This window comes from Macaca fascicularis, chromosome 3 (assembly GCF_037993035.2).
Source record: "Macaca fascicularis isolate 582-1 chromosome 3, T2T-MFA8v1.1".
Taxonomy (NCBI): Eukaryota; Metazoa; Chordata; class Mammalia; order Primates; family Cercopithecidae; genus Macaca; species Macaca fascicularis.
The window spans coordinates 193,005,560-193,021,194 of record NC_088377.1 but is presented as its reverse complement, the minus strand read 5'-3'; the positions used below and the strand labels follow the sequence as shown (position 1 = coordinate 193,021,194).

At 53.7% G+C, this 15,635-nt stretch overlaps 1 protein-coding gene across 15 annotated transcripts in view; it reads left to right on the top strand.

The window, feature by feature from the left end:
- The window catches only part of PRKAG2 (protein kinase AMP-activated non-catalytic subunit gamma 2), a 323,235-nt gene that overhangs the window by 133,609 nt on the left and 173,991 nt on the right, over positions 1-15,635 (top strand). For 2 of the 15 annotated variants that reach the window (XM_074036389.1, XM_074036388.1), the window contains exon 2: positions 10,513-10,585. The exons of the other annotated variants lie outside the window; for them this stretch is intronic. The gene's annotated coding sequence lies outside the window, so the exon portion shown is untranslated. The remainder of the gene's footprint in view (positions 1-10,512; positions 10,586-15,635) is intronic. 15 annotated transcript variants of the gene reach the window in all.

The following is a 15,635-nucleotide window of genomic DNA, read 5'->3' as shown; positions in this document are numbered from 1 at the left end:
CAATTCCAAAGTTTTCTTAGCTCCACACCTGGTTAAGACCTGCCCACTCAAAATTAGATGGCAGATTTCATTTATTAAGAATCAGAGAGGCCGGGCGCGTTGACTCTTGCCTGTAATCCCAGCACTTTGGGAGACCAAGGCAGGCGGATCACCTGAGGTCAGGAGTTTGAGATCAGCCTGGCCAAGATGGTGAAACCTGTCTCTACCAAAACTACAAAAAATTAACTGGGCATGGTGGCGTGCACCTATAGTCCCAGCTACTTGGGAGACTGAGACAGGAGAATTGCTTGAACCCAGGAGGTAGAGGTTGCAGTGAGCCCAGGTCACACCACTGCACTTCAGCCTGGGCAACAGAGCAAGACTCGGCCTCAAAAAAAAAAAAAAATCAGATTTAGTCTGGGCCTATAATCCCAGGACTTCGGGAGGCCAAGGAGGAAGAATCACTTGAACCCAGGAGTTTGAGACAAGCCTGGGCAACATAGTGAGACCTTGTCTCTACAAAAAAATTAAAAAATTAGCCGAGCATGGTGGCATATGCCTGTAGTCCCAGCTACTCAGGAGGCTGAGCTGGGAGGCTGCCTTGAGCTCAGGAGGTCGAGGCTGCAGTGAGTTGTGATTGGGCCACTATACTCCAACCTGGGTGACAAAACTAGACCCTGTCTAAACAAAAACAAAGAAATCAGAGTCAGCCCATTTCTGGTGTTACTGCTTGCATGGCATAGGTTATTTCTGAAGAGCCTGCTGCAAGATGGAACAGCAGAACCAGCACTGTCATTTATTGGCTCAGTTTCACCAGGGCTGGGGAGACACAACCCAGGGGATGAGTAAAGATGAGGCTCGGGGGTACGTGAAGCCGTGTCCCCTGACTGGAATGTGATGTGTTAAGTGGAAAAATATTGTCACTCTGTGTAACAGGGAGGTGACTTTGGCATAACTTCTGAACTGTAAATGAAAACTGGAAGAGCAGAAAAAGAAAAAGATAAATCTAAAATCCGCCTGTATTTCTTGCTACATCCTCTTCAGCCAGCACTCCTGGAAGGCTCTGCAGGCTCAGAGCGTGCTGAGTCCTTGGGGGAGAGCAGGTCAAAGAGACAGCAGTTCTTGAACCCAGAGGGTGTTCAGTCTTGTGAAGAAGAAAGTCCCATAAAGAGAACTAGAGAGCAGCGTCTAATCGAGTAGAGTCCCAGCTACTCGGGAGGCTAAGGCGGGGGGATCACATGTAGGTGAGGCTAGGCCAGGCACGGGGGCTCAAGCCTGCATTCCCGGCACTTTGGGAGGTTGAGGTGGGAGGATTGCTTGAGCCTAGGAGTTCGAAACCAGCCTGGGCAACGTCATGAGACCCCTCTCTACAAAAAAAATAAAAAATTAGCCAGGCATGGTGGTGCACACCCATGGCCCCAGCTACTCAGAAAGCTGAAGTGGGAAGATCGCTTGAGCCTGGGATGTGGAGGCTACAGTGATTTCTAACCATATCACTGCACTCCAGCCTGGGAGTCAGAGCAAGACCCTCAAAAAAAAAAAAAAAAAAAAAAAAAAAAAAGTGACTGTGCACAGAAATAGGATGCCCAGCCCTGAGCAGGGAGAGGAGGGATGGAATCCTAGACGGGAGGCTCATTGACATGGTCTAAAAAGATGACTCTTATTTAAGTAATAAAGTAATAAACACTTATATACTGTAGAATTAAACCAGAACCTGTTATTAACTAAAAATCGGGTTTTGCTAATGGGGAAGGACAGGCCCGTTATTAAGAGCCTATCATGTGCCAGACAGTGGCTACCCCACTTGTGTTTAACGGTTGGCTGTCATCCTGTCTCCTACGCTTCTGAGATCAAAAACAAGATTTGCACTCAACCAAGTTTTGTAAGAGCCTGGATGCAGATGCCAGCTCTGACCACAGGGTTGAGAAAATCGGAGGTCCCTCCAGAGCCTTCCTCTGGGATTTGGGAAGCAGCTAGAGGCCACAGCCCCTGCTCAGGCTGAGGCTCCTCTTAGGCAGCAGGAGCCCAGGGACCTGGGTTAATAGTATGTCTGACTTGGGTTAGTGTCCCAGTGAGAAGAGCCAAGAGCTAGGCTGGGTTGGGAGGCGGGAGCCCTGTGCCCCGCAGACAGTGTTGGGTGTGGATACACTGAGTGAGGAAAAACAGTCCAAGAGTGTTGACCAAACCCTCCCTCCCAAGCCTGTGCCTGTCTAAACCTTACGCATTTCTCAAGACCCAGCTGAACGATCACTGTCTAGAAAACCACCCTGAGGGCCGGGCGCGGTGGCTCACAACTGTAATCCCAGCACTTTGGGAGGCCGAAGCAGGTGGATCACCTGAGGTCAGGAGTTTGAGATCAACCTGGTCAACATGATGAAACCTTGTCTCTACTGAAAATACAAAAATTGGCTGGGCGTGTTGGCAGGTGCCTGTAATCCCAGCTACTCGGGAGACTGAGACAGGAGAATTGCTGAAATCCAGGAGGCGGAGGTTGCAGTGAGCTGAGATTGTGCCATTTGCACTCCAGCCCAGGGGATAACAGTGAGACTCCGTCTCAAAAAAAAAAAAAGGAAAAAAAAAACCACCCTGGCTGCCTTTTCTGTGATCTCCTGGCTGCTCGTGGACAGGGGCGATGTCTCAGGAGCTCGGTCTGTAGCTCTAACCCGAGGCCTCGTAGTATCACAGCTTCTCCATAAAAACCCCTGGCTCTGCCATGGCTAGAAAATGGTCCAGCCCAGGGTCACTCCCTGTTCTCCAGGAAGGATTGCTTCAGAGTTTTGTGTTTTAAATTCCCTCTCAGCAACGCCCTCTCCTTCACACAGTTATTCCTGGAGCTAAAAGAATCTCAGGGCTGGGTTCGGTGGCTCGTGCCTGTCATCCCAGCACTTTGGGAGGCAGAGGTGCATGGATCGCTTGAGCCCAGGAGTTTGGGACCAGCCTGGACAATGTGGCAAAACCCCGTCTCTACAAAAAATACAACTAGCCAGGCATAGTGGTGCATGTCAGTAGCCCCAGCTAATTGGAAGGCTGAGTTGGGAGGATTGCTTAAGCCTGTGGAGGTCAAGGTTGCAGTGAGCAGTGATCATGCCACTGCACTCCAGCCTGGGTGACAGAACTAGACCCTGTCTCAAAAAAAAAAAAAAAAAAGCCAGGTGCTGTGGCTCTTGCCTGTGATCCCAACACTTTAGTAGGCTGACGCAGGTAGAGGAGTGCTTGAGCCCAGGAGTTTGAGACCAACTTGGGCAACATGGCAAAACCCCTTCTCTACAAAAAAATAGTTAGTTGGGTGTGGTGGTGCGCACCTGCAGTCCCAGCTACTGGGGAGGCTGAGGTGGGAGGATCACTTGAGCCCACAAGGCAGAGGTTGAAGTGAGCCAAGATTGCACCACTGCACTCCAGCCTGGAAGACAGAGCGAGACACTGTCTCAAAAAACAAACAAAAATCTTAGATGAGACCTCTTCTCCCTGAGAAAGCTTCTGCGAGGGGCATGAAATCCCTGTCTTTGACTTCTCCTCCCTCCTCTCCACAGGACACCACCTAGGCAGTCAGCACAGGTCCCCCCCATCCACTGGGTTTCCTCTGTGGCTGGGTCTTATCCAGGAACCGCAGGCTCCTCTGCCTTAACTCAGCATGGAGCTGCTCCCCCGGCGACAAGGTGCACCCTGTTTCATCTGGGGGCTTCCCCGCGGTTCCCCAGGTCAAGAGGTATACATCCACACACACATGTCATGTACCTGTGCGCGCACACACACACACAGCTCTCCCCACAACCATCAAATCAAGGCCCGCAGCCCCAGAGTCACCAGGTCCATTCGTAATTGCTGTAGATGGCATTTCCACTGGAAAGCCCGTGGCGCTCGCTGGAAATGTTCACCCGCCAGCCTTGTGACAGCGCCCTGGAAGCTCTGACTCAGGAGCACTCAGCCCCTACCCCTCTCTGGCTGCAGAGCCAGGCAGGGAGCCGTGTCTGGCACAGAAGGGAAGCTCCTCACTCCAGCTTTCAGGCTCCAGGCGATAGACAAGTGACGAGCTTGGCTAAGCCTTTCTTTCGGCCTCTTTGGCAAAGAGAAATCCAGATTATGTCGACAAAGGGTGTGTGGCAACAATAATAAAAACGTAGAAGGAAGATTAGGAAAGGATTATGCTAATCAGATCAAAGAGCAATAACTGTAGTAGCACTTTCACCCTCTGCAATTATAGGACAGTAATTAAATAAAAACCATTGAGCGTCTTAATGGCTCCTTTCTGCGGGCCAGCACTGGAGCCAGGAGTGCAAGGAGTGCGTCAGGAAGCTGGTGTTTCATCCTTGGGTGCCCAGGGTCCCGGTAAGACTGGAGACCACGTCCTCTGAGGACGCTTGGACCTTATACCCACCTCCCCTTCCCTGAGCCCACGCCACATGCCTATGCAATGGCTTCCTGGCCAGAACGCCAGCATCCTTCCTGACCCAGAACATTCAGGTCACCCAATACCATGTGCCATGGCTCTCCCACCCTTGGCTGAGTATGGCCCTGCGGGGACCACCTCGTGCTCTTCACCTCAGCAGAGGACAGGGCTGAGAAGCCTGTGGTTTATCATGCCCCCATCCAGCCCCCCGCTCCTCCTCACCCCTCATAGTCCTCACACTGCCTCTGGTGCCCATCTGCTGACCTGGCTGCTGGTATCTTGATTGGTTTTGCCCTGAAATATCCCAATATATGTTTGTCTTTTTCCAATAGAAATTTTCTTTTTGTTTTACTTTTTAAATTTATTTTTAAAAAGAGAGTTTCCCTGTGTTGCGCAGGGTGGTCTCGAACTGCAGGGCTCAAGCGATCCTCCACATTGGCCTCCCAAAGTGCTAGGATGACAGGTGTGAGCCACCACACCTGGCCAGAAATTTTCAAAAGAATACAGAAGTAGGGAGAATAGTATAAAAGCATCCATCTTCCAGGGTTAGCAATGCATCCTCAGGGCCTTTGTGCCAGCTGCTGTTTCCATACTAGGGGCAGCAGTGAGTGAGAGACGCGGGCACCCTCAGGAGCACACGGCTGGTGAGGGTGGGCAGATGAATGAGAGGATTTTAACTGTGGTCAGATGTACATAACACCAACTACCATCTTCGCCATTTCACGTGCATTCCCATTATTGTGTAGGCATTACCACCTGCCATTTCTTCCATCACCCACAGCTGAAACTGTCTCCTCTAAGCCCTAACTCCCAACTCCCCTGGCCCCAGCCCCTGGCAAGCACCATTCTACTTTGTACGAATATGATAACTCCAGGGACCTCATAGAAATAGAGTCACAGAGTGTTTGTCCTTTTGAGTCTGCTTTGTTTTGATGGGCAAATGTGTTTTCACTGTCAGGTCAGGTGGTGGTGATGCCGTGGAGGCAGGGTGAGGGATCAGTTCACTGGGTGACGGGGAGAGGGCTGTGTGGATGCCTCTGCTCAGACCCTTCTGAGAGCTGGAGAGGCCAGGCCCCAGGAGGGAGCCTGCGGTGTGTTCTAGGGACTCTGAGAGGCCTGCAGGGCTGGATGGCAGGAGGCAGAGCCACAGGAGCCTGTCTCTGGCAGGTAGGAGATGAGGCTGAGGCCGGGCACAGCAGCCAGTGTATGCCCCTCTTGTGGATCATGGGAGGGCTCTGGATCACACCTGCTTGAGATGAAGGCCCTCTGGGGTCTTGAGCATGGATAGGCTGAGGACTGGGCCTGCCCAAGGCACAGTGGAGCGAGGACAGAACTGGGGCTGAGCCTGTCCCTCCCCCAACCCCTTTGGCTCCAAGGCCCTGCCCTAGCCCACACCCACCTCTCCTTTTGCCAGTTCCTACCCAAAACCGTCCAGCCCTGGTGCCCGTTGTTCTGCTGGATGTGTCCAAACAAGACTCCTGGGGTGTAGCATCCTTGTTTGTGAGGATGGGTCTCTGGGGGATTTCGGACACTGTAGCCAGTGAGTAGAGAGGCATTTGGGATGATGAGGCAGTGTTCCCACAATCTGAGGACGTTCCACTCCCAGCTGTGGGTTCCGTGAGGCCCGCCTGCCACCCCCTGTCCGCCCCACTCTTATCCATGCCTGAAAAAGCTCATCACCCATCTGCCTGTTCTCCCTACGTCACCGTCACCAAGCGCTGCTTGGAGGAACCCTGGACAAGTGGCCCAGCTCTCCTGGAGGTGCTGCTCCCCGAGGACTCCCGGAGTCACTCAGCAGGTCAGGCAGCTGTCACCTCACAGGGTGGCAGGGGAGCAAAGCAACTGTGGTGCGTGTCCTTGGATGTCACAGTCAAGTGCCCCTTTCCCTTTTCTGCCCCCATCCCAGTCACCCAGAGCTGCTGCTCTGTGTCAGGAAGACTAAAGCCCCATAAACAGGTGGGCATCGCCTGTGCACAGGGCTGGGCGCTGGTGGGGCGTCAGCGAGGTACGTGCTCTCACAGGCGCACTCCTCAGGGCTGTGCAAGGTGAGCTGTCGTGACAGTGGCGTGGCTCTGGGAGCAGCCGCCCAGTGGAGAGCCCAGGTTCTGAGCAGAGAAGCCAGACACTGGACAAACGATTCCAGGACTGCAGCGTCTGAAAGTATCCGAAGACGAAAGGGGGAGATTTCAGAGCCTGAAGGGGTAAATAATGAAACAGGGAGAAAGGAGATTCAAAAGGGGGTATATTTTTAAAATCGTGACTCTGGACGGTGACAGAGAAACCCCCACGGCTTGGTGACCTGGGTTGGGGCCGCAGCCTGGTTGGGTGCTGGCCAGCCCCTGTTGCTCTGTCACCCCCATCCTATGAGACAGGACCTCACTCAGGGCATGTGCATGGGTCCAGGGAGCCTCGGCACCCGAGGATGGTCACTCAGGCTTCCAACTTCCAGATGAAAATGAGCACTTAGTACATTCAGAGAGCAAGATGAATTCTGCCCTGCGGTAATAATTTGTCTTTTAGTGATTGAGAAGAAAAAAATAGGCAAAGTCCAAGTGCTCTCAGCGTAAATCAACGTGAATGTTCCCTGAGGGCAAGGCAGTCTCTGGTGCTTCTGTGTGTTCTCGGCCCAGACCCTGGGGACTGCTGGCCTCCGGGTGTCTCCTGACGGTGGTGCTGGTTGGGGTGCAAGCCCCCAGGAGGTGGCGTCTCCCTTCCTGGTCAGGCCCCTGGTCAAACACTCTGCTGGGCCTGGAGGGATCCAGGGAGGACGGCCCCCGGAGCTGAGCAGCACAGTGGCCTCTGGAAAGCAGGCTGCTGGGGGAGTGTCCGGGCATCCGCCCCAGGGCCCCAAGGCTAAGAGCACTGCTGCAGGAGGAAGAAGGTGGGGCTCAAAGCAGACCCAGGAGGAAGTTTTGATGACTCACGTCCCTAAGATGCTTGACTGGGCCCCACTTTTGGCTGGAAGAGATAACAAATCAGCTAATGCTAGTGAGTTCATCAATGAACAGCAAATGAGTGATTACACGACTGGGGCTCAGCTTCATGTATTTTCAGCCTTTCCGTAACTTTTGTGTCCATCATGCAAATAATGTCTGGTTCCTCCCTTCCAGACGTTTCCTGCTTTGTGCAGGAGACAAGCCTGAAACAGCCAGAGAACAATACCCCTGACGGCTGAATTCTAAGCTTTGGGCTCCTAGTGGCGTAGTGTTGACTGTGTCTCCGTAGCCAGCACCCGGGAAAGGGAGGCTCTGGGAAGCCGTGTCAGCAGGGCAGGCTCCATCCAGGGTTTCCAGAAATCCTCTGGTAGATTTAAATGCATGTTTTCCTTGAAGCACTTATGTTGACAAGCAATTTCTTTTTTTTTTTTTTAAATTGAGACGGAGTCTCACTCTGTCACCTGGGCTGGAGTGCAATGGCGCGATCTCGGTTCACTGCAACCTCCGCCTCCCAGGTTCCAGTGATTCTCCTGCTTCAACCTCCCGAGTAGCTGGGATTACAAGCGTGTGCCACCATGCCCAGCTAATTTTTGTATTTTTAGTAGAGACGGGGTTTCCCCATGTTGGCCAGGCTGGTTTCAAATGCCTGACCTCAAGTGATCTGCCCACCTTGGCCTCCCAAAGTGCTGGGATTACAAGCGTGAGCCACCGCGCCATGCCTGACAAGTAGTTTATTGAGTGAGTGAGTGAGTGAGTATGTTGTGTGTATTAGAACATGTTAATGTCTGCTAGTTCAGAGCAAAGGAAAAGGTAGCTGCCTGGTATGGACAATGGGGAGATGTGTTCTCAAACAGAGGTTTTATTATTCAGGTATGGCAAGGCCAGCAGATCAGGAGACAGCTGCCATGAAAAAGATAGCTTGTTACTCACAGTTCCCAAGGGCCACACCATGGCAGGGGAGGGGACTGGGGAATCAGCAGGGTCCGTCGGGAGGCAGAGGAGTGAGGCGAAGAGTGCGGCCAGAGTCTTTGCTGCGGCGTCTGAAGGGACCACAAGGCAGAGTATGCAGGCTTAGAACTGGCGAGTGTGGATCATTTTGGTGGGCTCTGGGCGTGGGGACCGTCTCGAGTTATCTGGTCCCGGGCCCTGGGATGATTACACAGGGAGCGTTGCCTCCTGGCTGTAAGAGCTAGATAGGCGAGTGGCAGCATGGGCTCTGGGTTGGTTGGTTTGCACATCAAAGATGGGCTCTCAGTGAGCCCCTTGCCATCTCTAAGAACTGACCGACGCTGGGAGCACCCATTGCTCTCCAGTCAGCAGGGCTCCAAGGTGCCAGAGCACCAAGAATGCAGAAAATAAGGAAACAGAGTTTATGCAAGATGGCGCTCCCTACGGTCACTTGTTCTCTTCACCTTTCGTTTCTGAGTGTTTGGGGCTCCGGCTGGCTAGGGAGTCCACATTCCTCTGAGCCAAGCCGAGTCTCCAGGGAGGTCCTGCCTCACGGCAGGGAGGGCCTAGGGAGCGGGGCTGGCGTCCCTAAGCCCAGATGCTCTGGACTCTCCTCTGGGCCTCACAGCCCCAGCAGCTCAGCCTTCTCCTCCGGGGACGACCTAAAGGGCCGTCTGCTCCTGGCAGGGCTGCCTCAGGTCCTCGCCCACCCAGCTCCAGGCTGCAGAAAATGCCAGTGCGAGTGGCAGCAGCAGGCTTGTGGGTGCCTCTGTCTCCCATTTGCCACTAATGCTGCTTCATGGAACCCGGAGTCCGCTCTGACAGTGGCTGGAGGATGGGTCAGGGGTCGGGGCGGGGGTGGAGGCATTCTGAAAACTACCCTGCTACCGTGGGTACAAACATAACCCAGTGCTGCCTAGAGTCTGGGACGCGCCTAATGGTGGCCTTCTCTCTGGATGAGAGTGACAGGAAGGCGAAGCCAGGCTGAACACAGGGCCCACTGAGGATGGGGCGCCACCCTGTGAACCTGGCAAGGTGCAGAAGAGACGTTGTGATGCCAAGGATCCTTCCAGCGGGCTCTCATTAACCACCCGACTCCAGCTTGGTTTCGAGCCCTCAGCCCTGCCTGGAGTTTCAGTTCTGTGCTCTCCTCCCTGGTTCTCATCCTGGTTCCACACCATATTCCCAGCACCTAGATCCATATCCAGGGTAGGTGCCTGATAGAACAAGTCTTGCTTCCCCTCTGTCCCTGAACAGGAATAGAGGGTGCACCGTGCAGGCAGCAGGGGGACGCGCAAGCCCCAAGGCCAGTCGAGGTCTGGGCAAGAGCAGGCCCTGAGGAGCGAAGCGGCCATGGCAGGAGGGAGGGGACGGAGTAGTGGGAACACAGCCCTGGGGACATTCCTGCAGCAGGGGCGGCCTGGTAGGTGGGGACCACTTAAAGGAGTTGCCCAGACAGCACGGGTGTGTCCTCGGCAGGTGCCTATCCAGTCACACCCCTCACCCAGGGTGTCCCCGCTCCCGACTCTCCTATGGAAATGAGTCTGGGCTTGTAAGTGTGGGCTCAGCCTGAAGGGCAGGGGCTGGTTAAGGGCAGCAGATGAAGGGCAAAGTGGGTTTTCTCGGTGACATCGGGCCCACAGCTGCCCTTCCAGGGTTCCTGGGCCCAGCATGGTCCCTGCTCCACCTCCACATTGCTTTGTGCTAAGTGCTGGGGCCGAGATTCCAGCAGCCCCCTCTCAGGAGAGCCACTGCTCAGGTCACGTGGCTGAGAGGGGTCCCTTCCAGCTCTGCCACCGGCCTAAGAAGGTCATAAAGGAGGATGGGGCCGAGTGTGCTTTCCCCTGGCCTGAAGGCCCTTCCTGCTGCCCTCCTCCTCCAAGTCCACCACCTGTCCCGGTGTTTCCAGACTCTCCTGGGCACTCCAGTGCCTGCCACTGTGCCAGCCATGTTTGCGGTTAAATGATAACTTGCATCAGGTCTGTCTAATGGGGGCGCCTCGTTAAACTCCTCAGGTGTGGAGACTGTCTCATTCTTCCCTCTGCCTGTGCCATATTGCTATTTGTTATCCACATTCGTGTTCCCTGTCTTCTTCAATAGCAAGACCCCAGGTTTCATTGTGTGTTGTGTGGCAGTGCATGTGGCCCAGTGGCCATGGGACTTGAGTATTCAGTGAGCTTTTGAGACTTATGGGAAAGCTCTTAAAAGAGGAGAGAGGTGAGTCCCTCCTTGTCACTTTTTTTCCCCTTGTCTTGGATGTAGATGTGATGGTTGGAGCTCCAGCAGCCACCTTGGACCTTAGAGTGACTGCCAAGAAGAGAAGGCACATGCCGAGGTTAGTGGAGAAAAAAATAGGTGCCTGGGTTACCACTGTGAAGTTTCCATCGTGGTCCTGGACTGCCTACCTATCAGGTGTCTTTTATGTGAAAGAAAAAGAAGTATCTTTCTTCCTTAAGCTGTTTTACTTTTGGATTCTCCTGTTAAATGCAGACAAACTTTATCCTAACTGATACAGCCTAGCACAGAACTTGATCTGTACTAGGCACTTAATAATTACTTGGTGACTGAACCACTGAGTGAGGTGGGGTGAAGTGGGGTTGGGGTGTTGAGCTTCTCCCCATGTGTAGTCTTGGCTCCTTTAGACTGAGGATGATGAGGTGCGAGGTGAGGGATGCCAGGACTGGGATGAGGCTGGTCTCTGAGGTCACCCCCAGGGAGCTTTGTCCCCTTCCATGTGACCTAGAGCTGTGTGTTCACTGTACTGCAAGCAGACTCACTTTCAGAAAACTCTGATATTCCAAATTTAGACTAAAATAAAATTAGACCGGTTGATGCCTTAGTGTATCTATTAGTCAGTTCTTACGTTGCTATAAAGAAATACCCGAGACTGGGTAGTTTATAAAGGAAAGAGGTTTAATTGACTCACAGTTCTGCATGACTGGGGAGACCTCAGGAAACTTAGAATCATGGAGCAAGGGGAAGAGGCACGTCTTACATGGTGGCTGGCAAGAGAGAAGACCCTATGTGTAGGAGGAACCGTCAAATACTTATAAAACCGTCAGATTTTGTGAGAACTCACTCATTATCACGAGAACAGCATGGGAGAAACCTCCCCCATGATCCAATCACCTCCCACCAGGTCCCGCCCTTGACACGTGGGGATTGTGGGGATTACAATTCAAGATGAGATTTGGGTGCGGACACAGAGCCAGACCATATCAGTGTACAAACAGATCATTTTCTTGAAATTGCCATATCCCTCTCTGGGGACTTTTAAATCACTTAGTTTGAGAAGCGTTCACCCATGGAGACGTGAGTGTGCCGTTTCAGCTGCAGGTGCGCGGTGAACTTCAGACTGGCTTTTTGGGTACCTGTGTCTAGCTGGGAAGTAGGCCATGAAGGACAGGCTCCTTATCAACCTGGTGCCTTTGTGACACGTATCTGACTGCATGCATACCATCGGATAAGCCAAACGCCTACAGAATACTCAGTCTGGTAAATGTATTTATTATGCTTGTGTGTCAGGCTGGCTCTGCAAATGAAGCGAAGACCTACAGGACATGGCTCATAGCAGCTTGTAGTTTAGCTGGGGGTTAAGGAACACCTGGCTAAAGAGAAGGCCCCAGCAATAGCTGTTGATGTGACGTGCTCTGGGGCTCCGTGAGATGGGGATGACGTCTCCGCTGGGCCCTGTGGGTAAGGCTGAATGGGTAGAGACCTGGGAGGAGAGCAGTCAAAGAAAAGTCCAGAAAGAGAAGACAAGGCCAGGCTCTAGAAACCCTTGATTGCCAGGCTGGGGAAGGGGTCTGAGCAGGGGTGGAGTGTCAGGAGATTGTGGTGTGGGAGGGCTACAGGCTTTGCCATGTGTGGACCAAGGGTGGTCTCTCCTGTGAGCAGTTGTCTTCCAGAGATTCTGTGTCACTTTTCCTTCACTGTCCCTGAGAGAGGGAGCCTGGAGCAGCCCTCCCTGTACCTCCTGCCATTTGGTGATGGCCGCCCCATCCCTGTGGGCTGGCGTGACTCCAGCCCAGGCCACATGTGGGGAGCTGCGTTTCGTGCCTTGAGAGACAGACGTGAGGGGGAAGAGGCTATGCAGCAGCCAGGCCAGGACTGGGGGCTACATGGAGTCCATCATTTAGGGATGCAGAGGAAGGAAGGCCATTTGGGGAAGGGAGGCTGAGACCAGAATGTGGCCAGGGCCGTGAGTGCTGGCCTGGGTCAACGCCATCGTCAGCCGCTGATGATGATACCACATGGCGCAGCTTCTACTATGTTTTTACCTTTGATAACTCTGTTAAGGCAGGTAAAGTAGGTGGTGGAAGTGGTGCTCCCCTCTTACACATGGGGAAACTGAGGCCCAGAGAGGCCAAGATGTGTCCGTGACACCTGGCAGCAGCAGATGGGCAGAAGAGGAGGAGCCCCTCAGCCCACGTCCCGGCCGCGGTGCCCATGGGTGACCGTCACTCCTATGGGGCTTCCCGTGAGGCAGGCCCCTCTCCTGCAGCAGCAGCAGGACATACGCCCTCTGCCACATTCCTCACCCACACTCCAGCGGCTGCCCCGGGCTGCCCTGCGCCTCCCAGGGGATACAGGGCCCGAAGGCCCCTCCGCCCTCCCTGCTTCTCACTCCTGGGCCTGGCCAGCCCTGGTTTTGGTCACAGGATAGCTAAGGCTGATGGAAAGGGAGTGGCTGCAGTCTGGGGTGGCCTCTGAGCAGCTGTGGCCAGTGACCCTGAGGAGGGATGTCCAGCTGGCAGCACAGAAAAAAGCAAACCCCTGTGTCTCCAGGTGGGCACCCGTGGGCCAGGCATCCCCGAGGTGTGCCAGCCTGGAGGGTGATCAGCCTCAGCTTCCGAGCCTTCCAGAGTCCCCGTCCAGGGGCACCCCAGCTCTGGTCTCCTGCTACCCCAGCCTGCCTTCCTCTACCACGGGCCTCCTGTGGCTGCTGGTGGCTCGCCTGGGGTCCCCCCCATCCCAATGGCTGGGTGCTTCTGCCTCTGTACTCATTACAGCCTGGAGGGGCATAGGGTCCTGCCTCCTCCTGGAGGTCCCAGTCTCCCACAGGCAGGTCTGCCTTAAAGCCCACCAACACCAAATACCTTTAAGTGTTTTTTTTTTTTTTTTTTTTGAGACAGAGTTTCACTCTTGCTGCCCAGGCTGGCGTGCAATGACACAATCTTGGCTCACTGTAACCTCTGCCTCCTGGGTTCAAGCGATTCTCCTACCTCAGCTTCCTGAGTATCTGGGATTATAGGTGTGTGCCACCATGCCCAGCTAATTTTGTATTTTTAGTAGCAATGGGATTTCACCATGTTGGTCAGACTGGTTTTGAACTCCTGATCTCAGGTGATCCGCCCACCTCAGCCTCCCAAAGTGCTGGGATTGTAGGCATGAGCCACCACACCCGGCCAGTATCACCTTTTTGATACTTGACTAACAATGCCATCCTAACTTCTAAAAATGTTTGAGGCAAAGTTTGCTGAAGTATAAGCATATGGAGAAGACCACAGATCATAGATGATGAATTTGCACAAACTGAACACACTCATGTAGCCAGCACCCCAGAAGCTCCGCACACTCTCTCTCAGCTACTTCCCCTCAAGATTGGCATTGTGTGGTTTTGAATTTACATGATCTTTTTTATTTGTCTGGCTTCTTTCACTTGCACTTTGTGAGATGCAGCCGTGCCTGTGCGCGGTGTGGAAGTTCATCAACTCCATTTCATTGCTGCAGGACCCTCCACTGTCTGCACAGACCACGACTCCTGCATCCGTCCGGTGGTTAATGGACTCCGTGGTTTCCAGTCGGGGCTGTGACAGAGTGCTGTCAAGCACACTCTTGTGCGTTGGCGTGCCTTTCTGTTGGACTTGTACTAAGATTGCTGGTAGTAGGGTATGCATGCACGCAGCCATAGTAAATAATGTGGCATCAGCTCTGTGTGTGTGTGTGTGTCCTGCCTCCCTGGTGATTCTGTAAGCAGGTGCTGTGTCTTCACTTCCCCAGGCTTCCTAACCTGGTGTCCTGCACGCCAGCCCTCTTCTGCCACCATCTGGCTCTGCACACATACAGGTGCTTTGCCTCACCTGGTAGTTGAGGCTCAGCATGCATTTCTGCTGAAGCCCTCGGTTCCTCTGATGGGCAGTGCCAAGCGCCCCATATCCTGAGCTGCTTCCCCACTAGCAGGACTTAGATGCTGCCTATGAAGGACACACCATGAAGATAGCAGGTGGGACCCCCATGGAGAGGGAGTTCTGTCTCTGAGGCTGCCTCCTTCCTCGGGCTCAGCCTTGGGATTTATTCATGGGAACTGTAGCAGGACCTGGTTTGTAACCACCAGCTGTCGCTATAGCAACTCCTTATACCAGCCTCTACACTAAAAATAGATCACCTTCATCCCTAGGATAGAAAAAATCAAAGAAAATCAAAGTGGGGGAGGGCCCAACCTGCTCAGCCGCCCGCATTTCGAGGTACAGTGACATAGCTCCTCCCGGCTTCTTTCTCCACCAGTGGCAGAAAGGGCACAGCAGGGTGCAGACCAGCCCCCGTGCAGCCTCGGGGGCCCGGGGCACTGAGGTCTTCCCCACGCTTCAAGCCTTGTCTGTCTGCTCCTGGCTGGTATGAACTGTGTATACAATTGAATACAAATTATAAATAATTGTATTTTTGCCTAGGTTTTGTTTGATTTCTTGATATTAGCTCTTCTGTGGAATGGTAAATGGCCACCACACCCAGCCCGGCTTTTTTTTTTTTCCCCCCCACTGTGGTAAATATGCATAACATAAAATTTACCAACGTACCCATCTTTAAGTATAGAGCTCAGTAGCGTTAAGTACCCTCCCATGGCTGGACAGCCATCCGTCCGTCCCCAGAACCCTTTTCATCCTGCAACACTCAAACTCTGGCCCATCAACCCTGCCTCCTCATGCTCCTCCCCAGCCCCTGGAGGCCACCCTTCTACTTCCTGTCTCTATGCCTTCGATGACTCCAGGGGCCTCTCGTCAGCGGAATCAGACAGTATTTGTCTGTTTGTGAGCGGTCTATTTCCCTCAAGCATCGTGTCCGCACGGATGTGCTTCATGTGTGTGGCGGGTGGCAGGATCCCCTCCTTTTGAAGGCTAATATTCTGCATGCACGTGGACCACATTTTGTTCATCTGTCGATGGACGTGTGGGTTGCTTCCCGCCTGCTCTTCATATCATTGCGCTCGGCAGGGAGACCGCAGGCCCTTTGAGGCAGGGCGGCCCTCGCTCCTGTTGGCCCGTGAAGGGGCAGGAGTACTCAGGTCAGGCGCGGTGAAGGGGGTCGATGCTTCCGCAGGCCAGGGTTGGGAGGCCTCCCCTGAGCTCACGGCCACGGTGGCAGCCCCCTTGGGCACTGAGGAGGAG